This window comes from Abramis brama (genome assembly GCF_963993115.1).
Source record: "Abramis brama genome assembly, chromosome: 1".
In the NCBI taxonomy this organism is placed as follows: Eukaryota; Metazoa; Chordata; class Actinopteri; order Cypriniformes; family Leuciscidae; genus Abramis; species Abramis brama.
This window is the reverse complement of record NC_139963.1, coordinates 4691518-4706910: the sequence shown is the minus strand read 5'-3', so window position 1 is coordinate 4706910 and position 15393 is coordinate 4691518. Positions and strand designations below refer to the sequence as shown.

At 38.9% G+C, this 15393-nt stretch overlaps 1 protein-coding gene across 2 annotated transcripts in view; it reads left to right on the top strand.

Annotated features, from left to right (window-relative positions):
- Positions 1 to 1886: 1886 nt before the first annotated feature.
- LOC311079425 (sterile alpha motif domain-containing protein 9-like) overlaps positions 1887 to 15393 on the top strand; it is a 28676-nt gene continuing 15169 nt past the window's right edge. The window contains exons 1-2 of one of the 2 annotated variants that reach the window (XM_084108821.1): positions 1887 to 1981; positions 2066 to 2139. The gene's annotated coding sequence lies outside the window, so the exon portion shown is untranslated. Of the gene's footprint in view, positions 1982 to 2031; positions 2140 to 15393 lie in introns of those variants that run through there. The other variant, XM_084108822.1, reaches the window with a different exon arrangement.

Here is a 15393-nt window from a genome sequence, read left to right as displayed (position 1 = left end):
CAAAAAAAAAATGAACTATGTCCAAATTATTGTGATACATTTGGAAAACTCAATGCAGTCAGACCTCCCCTGGCCAGCCCAAGGAGGGTGGCCCGTCCTGAGACAGATTCGGATTTGTCCACCACCGCTGGAGCTCCGTCTGGAGCAAAGTCAGTCCTAAAACGGATCTTTGGGTCTTGGAGGGACAATGCTCTGCTTGGACAAGGAACATGGACCAGAGAACCGTGGTGGTCAGACCGGGTGTAGAAACAGCCTGACCCAGGCCAGAGAAAGTGCACTTTGTGCGGGCGAGACTTCCAGTAAATAGGGTCTGGTTTGGACACCCAGTCCCTCGGTGCCAGGGCGTGCACAACGGTGAACGTGCACCATCCTGGGTGAGCTAGGGGTGAAAGACACACTGGAGGATATTCCTCCTTGTAAAAATGTCCATAAATATCTTGTATTTGAAGAAGAGCTCCATGCTCGCAGACCTCCCGGGCCGGCCCCAGGGAGGGTGGGTCATCTCCGGTCAAAGTCAGATCCGTACACCTGCTGGAGCTCCTGCTGGAGCAACGACGGTCCAAACACGGACGCTCGGGGTGTTGTAGAGGAGGGAGACGACACTCTTATCGGACTAGGTAATGGAAAACAGGCGCCTCCGGGTTGCCTGGGGCCCAGAGGAGTGCACCCTCTCCTTCGGGCCGTCAGGTTTTCTCTGGTGTATTGCCTTGGCATGATGGCTTTTCTACTATGTTTATGACATTAAAAATAAAACATATGTCATGTAATATTACATTAAAATATGTTTAAGACTAAACTTAACTTGTGCCTCATGTCTCACTTTACCCCACAGCATTTGTCTCACTTTACCCCACCACCACATTTTAGAAAAAAACGATCTCTCTTAGCAATTCAGGCTTATCTTCAGCTAGCATCATCACATGGTTTTATATGTTGGTAGTTCATCAACATGTATGATATAAGTTTTTCTACCTGAGTCAATTTGCTTTGGCACAACAGTTGATTAAGTTGACAGCAAAAAAAATTACTTTTACATGCAAAAAAAATATTTTTGTGAAAAAAACATGCTTACTACAGCATCATGAGGTCCTCTCCTTCATGGCTATGGTGAAATGGAAGGGGCTTGAAAACATAATGGTCATATGACCACAATTGTGTTCCGTTGCCTAGATGTGTCTCACATTACCCGATGTCTCACATTACCCCGTTCTTCCCTACTATAGTAATAACAGTAAATTATGTATAGGTAGCCTAATCCTAACCCTATAGAAGGCCTGCATAATATTACACTGTAAAATAAAGTGTAACCAAAACTTATAAATCAACAAAAAAGGCAAACAATGCTTTATGGTTGGGTGTTTTTTTTTTTTTTTTTTTTTACATTTTACTATGTTCAATATTCTGTTCGGTCACTAATATTTATTTTATTTTTATTATGTAGGCATTTTTTTTTTTACAAAACATGGTAAACTATGAATTAATTCCTGTGGATTCTGGATAGTGCGGTTAAGTTTTAGCTTTCAGGTGATTATTTTTATTTATTTTTATTGTTTTTTAGGGTTATTATAATGGAAAATAATTAAACAAATTTTCTTGGTTTTAGTGGACTCCTGATGTAAAAACTGTGGGCTTTTTGTCTGCATAATATTACACTGTAAAATAAAGTGTAACCAAAACTTATAAATCAACAAAAAGGCAAACAATGCTTTATGGTTGGGTGTTTGTTTGTTTTTTTGTTTTTGTTTTTTGTTTTTTTACATTTTACTATGTTCAATATTCTGTTCGGTCACTAATATTTATTTTATCTTTATTATTGTAAATTTTTGTTTATATATAAATATTGAATAGCCCATTCAGGAAACGCTTCCTTTCATTCTCAGGAAATCGAAACTTAAGACCATTGTTTCCGTGCCGCATATATTAGCTGGCTGTGGCGGTACCACACAGTGATAACTGCACTCTCTCGCTCTTCGTTTATTGGGTAAACCTTGTGAAATGATTTAACAAATTTGACCGATGTATTCTATTTACACTGGTATTACACATTGCTTTGCATTGTTCGAAGGTTTGTCCCTTTGGAAGATTCGTCTTTTATGGATGCGGCTGAACTCCGGTCAGTGCAGGAGAGACTCGACAACTGTGAGTTTGTTTGTTTGTTTAATCCCAAAATATATCCTAAAATACAGTTTAGCAAGCTTCGTATTTTGTAACTGAAGAACAGGCTTATCTTTATGGAGGGTGCATCATTTGGGGGCTGTTTGCGAGGGGAGTGAATTATGAGGGGCTACAGCGTTCCAGCTCAAACTTGTTAGCCTAGATTTTTCGGGGGGAAATAAAAGGGATTTCTATCTTGTTGTAATGTCGACTTTCGTGAATGGCCATAATATTATCTGCAGGTTGCATCACACTGTTAAACCTTGCTGTAAAAAACGGCCAAATTCTGACAGTAAAATGTTCCCTTACAAAAAAAAATAAAAAAATCCTATAGGAATCCAGAAACCCTGGAATCCATCATGCAGGAATCCTGCAAGACAGAATGGAAATCCCATAGGACTAGGTACATTCCTGCAGGATTTTTTATATACCTGCAGGAGTCCTGTAGGTTTGTCCACATACTGTAGGATTGCATTTTTAAAAAAAATATATACCAGTATGAATCCTCTGTAGGTTTGTCAAGTCATTATTTTCATTTCATTTTCATTTGACAATCTGTATTGTAAAAAGCGTTATATAAATATTTATATAACACTTTTTACAATACAGATTGTATCAAAGCAGCTTCACAGTGATAACATGAAAATAATACAACAAAGTTTGTTTCTAGAAGAAAATTGCGTCATCGTCCACCTTAAGTAAGGCAGATCAATAATATTGTTGAATATTAAATGTCCCCAACTAAGCAAGCCAAAAGCCAAGGCAACAGTGGCAAGGAACCAAAACTCCATCAGGTGACAGAATGGAGGAAAAAACCTTGAGAGAACCCAGGCTTAGTTTGTCCACTGACATGTCCTGCAGGATTGCATAACATCCTACAAAAATTGTAAGAGCCCTGCAGGATTCAAAATGTAGATTGATTTATTGATTGATTAAATAAAAAAAAATCATAAATAAGCTTAATTGGTGCAATCTAAAAGATACATTCACACACTTAGATTTCCAACATTTATTACCTACCTTCACTAACTTACTAGCTAGCTAGCATACCGACTATATATAGGCAGTTCTAAGTGCCTGTTTTTAGTCATATAGCTTACTGTAAGTGTTCGTTTTGGATAAATCTGCAGCAATTTTCATCTTACATGAGATCCTGTTGGACAAGTTCTATTGTAGCCGCAGAACATGTTCCCTAAAATATGGACACTTGTAACTCTTTATATAATTTACTAACAAAAATATAATAAGAGTAGGCTATTTCATTGACTGCTGAGTATCTAAACACAAATGAGTGCTACAGTAGTAAAGCTGTACAGTTAATAGCACTTTTATTTTGCAGAATGCATTTGAAACCGTATTGTAGAATTCTCCCCTCAATCATGTTAAAACAGTTTATTTAAACTTGTTTAAACTTTTTATTCGGTATTTGTCAATATTTAAGAAAACATTGCAAAAATTAATAACCTACTATACTGTAAGTCTTACGATACAAGCTGATACATACTGAATAAATAAATAAAAATGCAAAACCACATGATACTAATTTACCAAAGTGTGGCCTCAGAGGCATACAGTAACCAAAGTCTCTGTTAAACACTTGCTAAAAAATAAACTTGAGTACGAATATATGACAGATATTTACAAATTACTGTACCAAAGTAGACAGTACATTACTATACATACATGACTATTCAGTCAACTTCTCATTTGTTAAGTTGAATGCAAAGTAAATTATGTACTCCATTCACATTTTTTAAGTAAATACAAGTTGTTCTGATTTCAGTGCACTTAATTAATTTGACATCACTCAAAATACAGCTCTCAACAAATGACCCCACACTGGCCCGTTTTCTGTAAGAACGGCACGGTTCATTCTTCTAGATCAGGGGTCTCCAACCTTTTTTCATTTGAGAGCTACTTTTTAAAAAGGAAAGTGGCCTAGAGCTACTCATGTAATACAATACTTAAATCTCTTAAATAATGTCTCATAACTCTCATATTAACAAATAACAACTATCAAAACTGTTTTAGACCTAAGAGTTTTTGTAGGCCTAAATATGTCACCCTTAAATGTCAGAGAAAAACAGAATCAGAGATCATTTTTTAGTTGATCATTACTAGAGATGAAATGGCATGAACATTTCATTTCATGGTTATAGTGGCAAAAATGATCACGGTTATCACAGAATCCTGTTCAAAAAGTATAAATACTACACAATGAAATCAATTCAAGTTTTATGTCGAAAACCAGCAAATAACAAATAAAATTAGCATATATGTACTTTTTGTTTACATAAACATTAAAATAATAACATTAAAAATGATAGCCAGATTTTAAAAGTGTCTTGCAACGTTATACTGACATGCATCAAGTTCAAATCAAGTTTTGACAAAAAATGTTTTATAAAAAGATAAACCTCACATATTTCAGCCTTTAAATATTTTTTTTATAAAATGAATGTGTCAAAAAAGAAAAATTACTGACATTTACAATGCACATGATTAGCTTATCTTTTATTATTACCGTATATACCCGACTATAAGACGACCCTGAATATAAGACGACCCCCCCCACTTTCCCCCCAATTTTTGTGAAAAAAATCTGGTTTTAACAGAAAATAATTTTATTTGAAAATTGCAGTGATAATTCATTCTCTCTCTTCCAGCGCGTGCGCGCACCTTTCTCTCTCTCTCTCTCTCTCTTGCTCTGCGTCGCGTGCGCGCACCTCTCTCCCTCTCCCTCTCCCTCTCTCTCGCGCGCAATTCTCTCTCGCGCGCACCTCTTTCTCTCTCTCTCTCGCTCGCATGGCAGAGAGAAGCAGCGTTTTAATTCAGTTAAACACATATATTATGTTGCTTCTCTAATTTTACATGCAAGTATAGCCGAAATCATTTGTCTTAATGGTTCGTGTTTCAGTCACTATTTCATATTAATTCCGTTGTTCTTTCTCCCTTTCCCCCGTGATTTTGTCTATATCGCGAATATAAGACGACCCCCCATTTTTCAGCCTTTTTTTAGGACAAAAACCTCGTCTTATATTCGGGTATATACGGTAATAGTAAGATTCGGTCCGATTTGCGTGAAATCTGCCTGTTGAACATTAATGCCATGTTCGCTGAGAAGATATGCCTCATGCTGGTGGTCTTACAACCGGTGAACCCAGGAAGACTACATTTGTTTTAATTACACAGTATTTGGCAAGTTTGTACCCATGTAACATCTGCTCAACAAAGTCCTTGCTTAAACAATCTGACACATCTGACAAAATGCGCAACCAGATGTTCGAATAGTTCGAATATTCGTGTGTTTTTTAGAGGGAATATTCGAATGTCATTTTTGAGCAATTTTGACAGCCCCATAGTGTTGACTGGCTATGGGAAGCAAGCACATGGGAGGCTACTGGCTTGACACGAAAGCTATAAAACCTAGCAAACCTAGTGTTGGGTGTCTAACTTCAGAGCGTAGGCGTGCCTCGTAGAGAGTGCTCTTGCAAAGGGTGCTCTCGCAGAAGCGATGGTGTCTACGACAGCTTGTGGTAGATCACCTAAGTCCTCCACGTCCCGTCCAGGGACCAAACATGGAATTTCCAGAGGTCTGGACGCGTGTGCCATACGGTGCCCCGTCTCTGAGAGAGGAGGTCCTCCCTGAGAGGAATGGGCCAGGGAGGGGTTGTCTCGAGGAGCATCATTTCGGGGAACCAGGTCCGGTTGGGCCAAAAAGAGGCAACTAGCAAGACCTTCTCCTCTTCCTCCCTAACTTTGAACAGTGTCTGTGCGAGAAGGCTGACTGGGGGAAATGCATACTTGCATAGGCCCCAGGGCCAGCTGTGCGCCAGTGCATCCATGCCGAGGGTGCCCTCGGTCAGGGAGTAGAACAACTTAAAGAATAAAGTTCAACATAAGCCTATACTATTTAAATACCAATGTGGGGTCTACATTTTTTACCAGTTTTATTTTGATAAACATGACACAATATAACATCGTGACTACATGAAAAGAGCTTTTACTGTTATAAACACAGATTTGTGAGTATTAGTGGAACTGAAGGTTTCAGAATAAACATGAAACACTCGTGATCATTCTCATGCAGTGAATCTGGCCAATCGTGAAACAGTTTAGTTTAGTTTAGTTTAGTTTAGCTACTTACATCTTATCTTGCACTTTATGATCATTAAATGAAGCATGTCGTGAAGCGTCGTGCTGGAATTTGCACTCGACTTGAAGCTTCAGTGAACATAAATTGCGATACTTTGATTTGATTGGTCATCTCAAACATTTTGACGGTTATTGTTTGTGCATAGCACTCTGTCTTGCATGTTGGCTGTTTGTTCTAAATACTATTAAATCTTATGTTATCTAAATCCTCACCTTATCCTCTATGAAACCTAGCATTACAATATACACCTCGAAAAATTACAGAGGGGTCGGACCTCAGGGACCTCAATGGTGGGTACGGCCCTGGTGGCAGGTAATTGTGACATAGTTGACTTGACTCCTTGATGTCCAACCATTGCACATGAGAAGGCCACTCTGTCCGCTGACTGTAGGGACAGAGTAATGTTTCTCTTCACTTCATTGTACAGTCTTGGGATAATCTCTTTGCTTATCCGCTTGTGGCTAGGAATGGAATAACGAGGCTCCAGCACATTCAACATGTCACAGAATCCGTCATTTTCGACAGCGCAATTTTGATTGTGAATGCATTTAAAATGTTGGGTTGTCTGTTCGGCTGTGGGGGTGTTGAAACCTGCATGTCCGGGAGATGTCTCATCAAATGGTTCCACAGATTTGTAGTATTACTACAGCATTTCACCTCAGCATTGCAAATCATGCATATTGCTTTGTTCTTGTCAACAGTATCTTTGTTGCCGTGCGTGCGAAATCTAAAACGCTTCCATACCTCTGACTTTTAATATTTAACGTCCACGACACACCTGAATCCGCTATTTAAAAAGCACTGGATGAGAGGCTTTCTGTTGTAACATCATGCAAGGTAAATGAGAACGTGAGACTAGTAATAAAGTTCATGTTAATCAGATCTTGGGTCCTGTTGTACACCCGGCGCAATGCAGCGGCAAGCGTGAAGCAAGTGTTTTTTGCCAGTTTCAGCCTGACGCAGTTATCATTTTCACGTCCTGCGCCACGTTGTTTAAATAGCAAATGCATTTGTGCCCATTTATGCGCCCATGGGTGTGCTGGTCTGAAAACCAGGTGTGTATTCAGGCACATTGTTGGCGTGTCACTATTTTGAGGCAACTGAAATAGACTGTGCCATTGACCAACAAAAACCTGGTCTAAAGTCATTTGCACAATTTTTTTTTTTGTCAATTAAAGAGCGCATACACTCTGCTTATTACAAACACAGGGTAACACACAAAATAAGCTCATCCCATAAAGACAGCTTGTCCAAAAGGCTCAGAGCCAGTTTGCTTGATAACAAGCATCAGCGTAGCTCTAGAGGAGCAGAGTACTCAACGTAACTACCCACTAGACCGAGAGGAGTACTGTCCAAGCTCTGGAGCAAGTTATCAAGGAGGCTCTCAAAGAGACCTAGGACCTGATACAGATCTACAGAATTCTAGGGAGCAGAGTAATTATCATAATGACCCCTAAATCAGGGAAAGTACTTCAAACTTAACCTGAAATCCGCTTGTCAAGGAGGCCCAAAGTGGGCCAGGAACTCAATAGCGAATCAAGAAATCTTGCTGAAACGGCCCATCAAGGAGGCTAAACACAACCAGCTTTACAAAACTCCTGTACATAGTCTCAGGGAGCGAAGTACTCAGCATACCGACCCTCTAAAACATGGGGAGTATATCAAATGCTTAACCAAGAAGACAGATTACCAAGGAGGCTATCGAGAGAGAGAGTCTACTACTCGAAACTGTTGTAAGCATGTGCTCAGGGCTATGTGCAAAGCTCTAGGGAGTGGAGCACTCTGCATAATGACCCTCTTAAAACGTGGGGAGTACTAGTCAGATTCAATCTGGGCATATCAAGGGGGAATACAGGCATTCAAACCTGGACACACCTGTGGCACAGAGTTCTAGGAAGCGAAGCACTCCACATGATGACCCTCAAAAACAAGGGGTGTACTACTGTGCTTAACCATACTTGCAAAACAGTGCTCAAAAAAATAAGGCCTAAGCAAAGGACAACTCTTTAACCTGAGAGGAGGCCTAACCATACTCTATGTTATGAAGAAAGTCTATCGAAGAGGCTCATTCCCAAAGAGCCACAAGTTTCGACAATACTCTCTGTGCAGAGCTCTGGAGAGCGGAGGCCCCAGCAGGACGACTCTCTTAAATGAGAGGAGGCCTAACGACACTCAGCCCTGAAGATAGATAACCGAGGAGGCTTCAAAAGAGGGCCCACACCTTAATGCAATTGTCAGTACAAAGCTCTGGGGGCGGAAGCCTCAGCAAAATGACTCGAGGCGGCCTACTAGTGTTTTTCTAAAGACAGTTAACAAAGTCTACAAAACTACCTCAAAACTATTGTCTGCACAAGGCTCTGAGAGTGGAGGTCTCGGTCAGAAAAACTCTCTAAAGTGAGAGGAGACCTAACAACACTCCACACCAGAGAAGTTTCATTAAGAAACTCCCAAGAGCCAATATTGATAACACTGTTGTGCAGAGCTTTGGAGAGTGCCTTGGCAGAATGACTTTCTATAATGAGAGGAAGCCTATCAATTCTCAGCCCCAAAAACAGTTGGCAGAGGAGGCTCCCCAAGAGCCTACAACCCCAATACTACTGTCTGTATGAAGTTCTAAGAGCGGAGGTCTCAGCAGAACAACTCACTATAATGAGAGAAGATAGTCAACAGATAATCCCACTAAGGATACTTACAAGGAGTCATCCCATCAAAAAAGCTCAACCCTAAAGACAGTTCACCGAGAATGCTTAAAGAGCCTACCACTTCAGGCACTGCCTATGCATGGCGCGGGCCTCAAGAAAATGACTCTCCCAAGTGAGAGGAGGCCAACTGGACTGTATACTGTAACGAATTAGCTCAAAGAGGAAATATTAATTATTAATTTTAACTTGTTATGATTAATTATGCATATTTGGATCAGTTAATCTGATTAACTTGATGTAGCTAAATTAATATTACAATCAATAAATCAGTTCGTCCAGTGAACACTTTTGATTATTCATACGCCGCTTTTCCACTGTCGGCCAAAAGTGGGCGTGCTAGTGCGTGCCGGTGCCAGTCGCATTTCCACTGTCTGTTCCGGGGCTTGATCGGGCCTCGTTTGGGCTTCCTCTGTGTCAACGGCCAGGGTTTTTTGGCCCGCTGAGTACCCTGGTCCAAAGCGGGCCAACTCAAGCTAAAGGAGTGGTCATGAACAGGGGCGGAGTTTACCTGAGTCGGGAGACGGCAGCGCCGGATGATTCCATATACCAGCTAACATCAGCATTACAGAATATTAAAGCTGCAGTCAGCAAGTCTGGCAGATTGAGTAGACTTAGCCAAAATTTTGAATGTTTACAACTCTCATGCACCTCCCCACTACCAACGAGCACCCGCCCATCGTCAGTGCGTGTGTACCTGATTTTCTGTGAATGCGTCCGTCTCTTTAGCATCGATCAACACCATGGACTCGGAGGTAGGCTGCCTTGGCTAATCTATCCATAGATAGCAATAACCGAGGAATTGGAAGCTTTGTTAGTAGATTTTCTCTCCGCCATCAGGCTTCGTACAATCTTCAGGCGAACTTCAGGCATGTCGTGTGCATGTGATATTGTAATGTGCGCGTCTGCGCAAGGGAGGGGGGATCTGTGGCGTGTGCACGAACTGTGATTGACAGTCAGATCTCACACCCCCCTGCGCTGATTGGACCCGATGAGACGGGAGCGGTGGATTTTCAAAACAAATAACACGCTCCAGGTGGAGTTAGAAGCTCGGGTTTTTTTCTAAAACCACCTTATTTATGTTGTTCTGACGGATTATAGTGTCGATTTCACTGAATTTGATTAAAAAAAATGTTGCCGACGGCAGCTTTAAGCAGGGTGCAAAGAAATATAGAGGTGAATGTCATCAGCATAACAGTGGAAACTAATTTCATGGTTCCTATTACTAATGATATCTTCCAAGGGTAGCATGTACAGGATGAAAAGCAAAGGTGCTAGTACTGAGCCTTGGGGTGTTCCAGACTGAACTTGTGATCGATATGTCATCTCTTTATTTACTGCTACAAACTAATAACGGTCAGATAAGTATGATTTAAACCAAGCTAATGCAATTCCACTAATGCCAACATAATTTTCGAGTCTATTTAAAAGAATGTTGTGGTTGATGGTATCAAATGCAACATTAAAATAACACTAATAGAGAGATACAACCATGATCGGATGATAAGAGCCAATCATTTCTGACTCTTAATGAGAGTTGTCTCAGTACTATGATACGGTCTAAGTCCTGACTGGAAATCCTCGCAGATATCATTTCTTTCTAAAAAGGAACAAAATTGTGAGGATACTGCCTTTTCTAGTATCTTTGACAGAAGGGTAGATTTGAGATCGGCCTGTAATTGACTAATTTTCTACGATCAAGTTGAGTTTTTTTAATAAGAGTTTTAATAATAGCCATCTTAAAAGTTTTCGGTACAAATCCTAATGACAAAGATTAATTAATAATTTTTAGAAGAGGATCCATGACTTCTGGAAGCATCTATTTCAGTAGCTTAAAGGCAGGGTTGATAGGATTTTTCTAAAAAAAAAAAAACATTCCAAATTTGTTTAAACTGTCTTTATATACCAATACATAATTAGAATGTAAGTACTCTGAAAAAGAGAGTATAAAATCGAGTGTCTGTAGACCTCTCATGACTGTTGTAAACACAGCTAATTATTTCCATTCACTCCACCCCCTCCCTTCTGGGCTCCTTCCAAAGCCACGCCCCCAAAACACATGAACGCGCGACGCCAAACGCTCAGGCTCAGCTGGAAGACGCATTTATTTACCTGAGATGAGTGGAGAGGAAGGAGCGCAGTGCATGCAGTGACATCATGTTAGAATCACATGTAATAAAATACCTAACTTTATCACTATAAATATAAACAAATAAGATGGCTTTGAGTACTCACCATCAAGCTAGCATATCGATACTGGTAAAGTTTAAAATATATTTTGTTTGATTCGGTAACAAGCTATATTTATAGGTAACAAGCTATATTTATAAGGCAAAGCTAAAAACAGGTTGCATTGATGCACATTTTTCCATTACCATCAGTTACACTGTGATGAAGGTGAATTTCGTGTAAGATTCATAACATATAGCCTACGGTGTTTTGCATGTAAGAGTTTCCATGATGAAAACATTGTTGACTCTGATGAGGACTGCACTCCGGAGACAAGTACCGCATCGTCGGTTCGAGGACAGGTCCGGGGTCGAGGGCGAAGCAGAGGAGGTCGTTCAAGAGTGCGGGCAACCAGGGTCCGAGGAAGTAGAGGTCGAGGATGGGGTGGTGGTAGCCATGCCGATATTTACTCTCGTTAGATTTCTTTGTTTATCCAAATGCTTTTTGTTCATTGTATTTTCTAGTACTGTCTTTCTTTTTTTGCCTTGTTTGCCTTCGCTGACTGCATATGTAGGGCTGGGTACCGAGTTCGATACTTTTTAGGTACCGACCGAATTGCCTCGATACTATCGAGAATTGAAAAATGACTTTTTTTTCGGTACCAGATTTCGATACCTAAGGGGTTAACTCGTCAACGTCAGTGCTCAAACAAATACATATGAAATGCACAACGACACGCCTAAAGTCGCTCGCGCACATACACGTGAACTCTACACACACGAGACGTGCGGATATGGAATTCCAAAGCTGCCAATATTAAAAATAAATAAATACATAAATAAATATACAAATAAATGTAAAAATAAATAAATAAATAAATAAATATATAAATAAATATACACAGAAAAGCAAAAAAACGAAAATAAATAATTATTTATACATTTATTTCATTATTTATGTATATATTTATTTTTTTCCATATTTATTTATTTATTCTTTATTTATACATTTATTCATTTCTACATTTATTTATTTATACATTTAATTATTTTTACATTTATTTATTTATACATTTATGTATTTCTACATTTATTTATTTCTTCATTTATTTCTTCCTACATTTCTTCCTGCGTAGGGTAATGAGGAGGGTGTGGTTTACCTCAGACATTGCAATCGAGCTCAGAGTAAGCGAAGGCAAAGGGTTGAGGCCACAGTGACACCCTGTGGCGAAATACAATAAGTATTAGCTCACTGACGTTGATACGGTCTGTGACTGCGAGGTATATGGTCAAAATCCTAAATCTTACTGTGTGACATGGATAGGCTACTCTTTATTCCGGACATGGCCGTAGAACATCGTTTGGTCGGGATTTGTAAAATGTCCTGGGCTAACAAACATGAAACAGGAACTCTCACATATAGGCTACAGTGAAGTCGACGCAAGCATATTGACCAATGCTTTTGAAACGAGACCATTGCATTTTAATGTAGCCTTATTTGAATGCGAATCCGCAACCTCTCATGTCCAAACGAGGTTGCGGATTCACATTCAAATGTGAATAAACCCGCTGCACTAACTGGCAGTATAGTATGGCTAATTTATACTATCATAATATATTTTGCCATAGTATTAATTTACTCCACAAGAAGGGTTAATTGCCCGCATCACATTACTGGTGTAAATCACAAATTTTATTGGATGATCTCAATAAAAGCGCAACACGCAAAACATAATCAACAGCTACAGCGGAGAGAAAAGAAATAGAAGAGCGACAGCAGTTGAATTTCGGGGCTGAGCTCTGTCGGGTTTGTCTTGACAAAGTCGGACCAACAACAAGATCTAAAAACTGCTGAATTTGCTGCCGTGGCAGGCAAAATTTATTTTGAATGGCAGATTCTGACATGATAGGCAGGGGACTTTTATTTCAACCCGTTAGGCTATATTCGCTGTAGGCTATCACTGCCATAGTTTGACCAAACTCCCCGCCACAATCATTCCCTTTAAATAGACTCCATAATGGTTTGCCAGCTGATGATAACAATAGCCTAATAATAATAATAATAATAGCCTAATAATAATAATAATAAAAAGAAAGAAAGAATGATAAAATTAATAATAATAATACAAATTAAAAAGTTATGTAGGCTACTAGCTATTTTTTTGACAGTTTTTGGGCTACAGAAATTTTTACAAAATTTAACAATAAATAATTTGATTTGATCTTTGAAATAGCCTATTAGATAGAGATAGCTTCGATATTTGATCACTATGGTTGGTTACAAAGACTTTACTAGTCTTAAAATAATAACGAGATAGGCCTACAAACCTATAAATATTCAATCGACTTTTCTTAAATTCAAAACAAGATATTAATGCATTCGTAATTTCCATTTCTGAATAGTTGCTATATGGTCACGCAGGTTTGCGCACCTGGTGTCTGTTTTAGTTTCATATTAAACGTAGGCCTATCACTTCATTGATTCCATCATGTCATATTTATGTCTTCAAAATGTAAAACACTTCATAATATTTTTATGCACTTGTAGGCTAATTGCTGTGTAAATGCATTAAGATCTCTTCTGTATTGATGGCTCTGATGAAGCTCTGGTTGGATCTTAGTGGTAGGCTAACTGCCCTACAGTCTTATCCTCTAACTGAATTTATCGATGTGGATTAACGTGACGTTCATACATTTAATAAGGTTGCCCCTGGACATGAGTTTATGGAGGTAGGCTAAAGACTACCACCGCTTAATAGAATAAAAAAAAATGTTTCTGTTGCTGTCAGTATTGTTTTTGGAAATTAGGCTACATTTAAATGCAATGGTCTCGTTTCAAAAGCATTGGTCAATATGCTTGCGTCGACTTCACTGTAGCCTATATGTGCCCTGCTTCCTTTCCGTGAGTTCTGACCGAAAAATGGAAAATATCAAGCGCTTCCGTTTCAGAGTCCCTGTTTCATGTTTGTTAGCCCAGGACATTTTACAAATCCAGACCAAACGATGTTCTACGGCCATGTCCGGAATAAAGAGTAGCCTATCCATGTCACACAGTAAGATTTAGGATTTTGACCATATACCTCGCAGTCACAGACCGTATCAACGTTAGTGAGCTAATACTTATTGTATTTCGCCACAGGGTGTCACTGTGGCCTCAACCCTTTGCCTTTGCTTACTCTGAGCTCGATTGCTATGTCTGAGGTAAACCACGCCCTCCTCATTACCCTACGCAGGAAGAAATGTAGGAAGAAATAAATGAATAAATAAATAAATGTAGAAATACATAAATGTAGAAATAAATAAATGTAAAAATAAATAAATGTATAAATAAATAAATGTAGAAATGAATAAATGTATAAATAAATAAAAGAATAAATAAATAAATATGGAAAAAATAAATATATACATAAATAAGGAAATAAATGTATAAATAATTATTTATTTTCGTTTTTTTGCTTTTCTATGTATATTTATTTATATATATATATATATATTTATTTATTTTTTCTTTTTTACATTTATTTGTATATTTATTTATGTATTTATTTATTTTTAATATTGGCAGCTTTGGGATTCCATACGCGGAACTCTCCTCGCACATACTCATATAAGACACGCACGCGCACACAAACTGTCCACGCACATTCTCATATGAGACGCGAGCACAGCACACACACAAACTCGCGCACATACTCAATGAGACGCGAGCACACACACTCACAATACCCTAAAGATGTGGAAAAGTCGATCAAAAGTGTGGCTACATTTCTCCAGGCTCGATGCCAACAGCGCGCGATGCAGTATTTGCGGTAAAACAATTGCTGCAAAGACCGGTACCGCGACAGATATGATGAAGCCCTTGACTGTTCACGGAGTAAACATAAGAGCAGAAAGTTGCTCCGTCTTTGACTGGTAAATGAAGAGATACCTTGTTGATCACTCTGACAGTGTTTATATTGCAATAATGACCTACTGAATGTACACTACCGTTCAATGTGTTAGTCAGAATTTTTTTTCAGTAAGAATGCATTAAAGTGATCAAAAATGACCTTAAAACATGTGTAATGTTACAAAAGATTTCTGTTTCAAATAAATGCTGTTCTTTTGAATTTATTCATCAAAGAATCATGAAAAACTGTATCATATAGTTTCTAAAAACTGTTTTCATGTTTCTGAAGGATCATGTGACACTGAAGTAATGATTTTGAAAATTCAG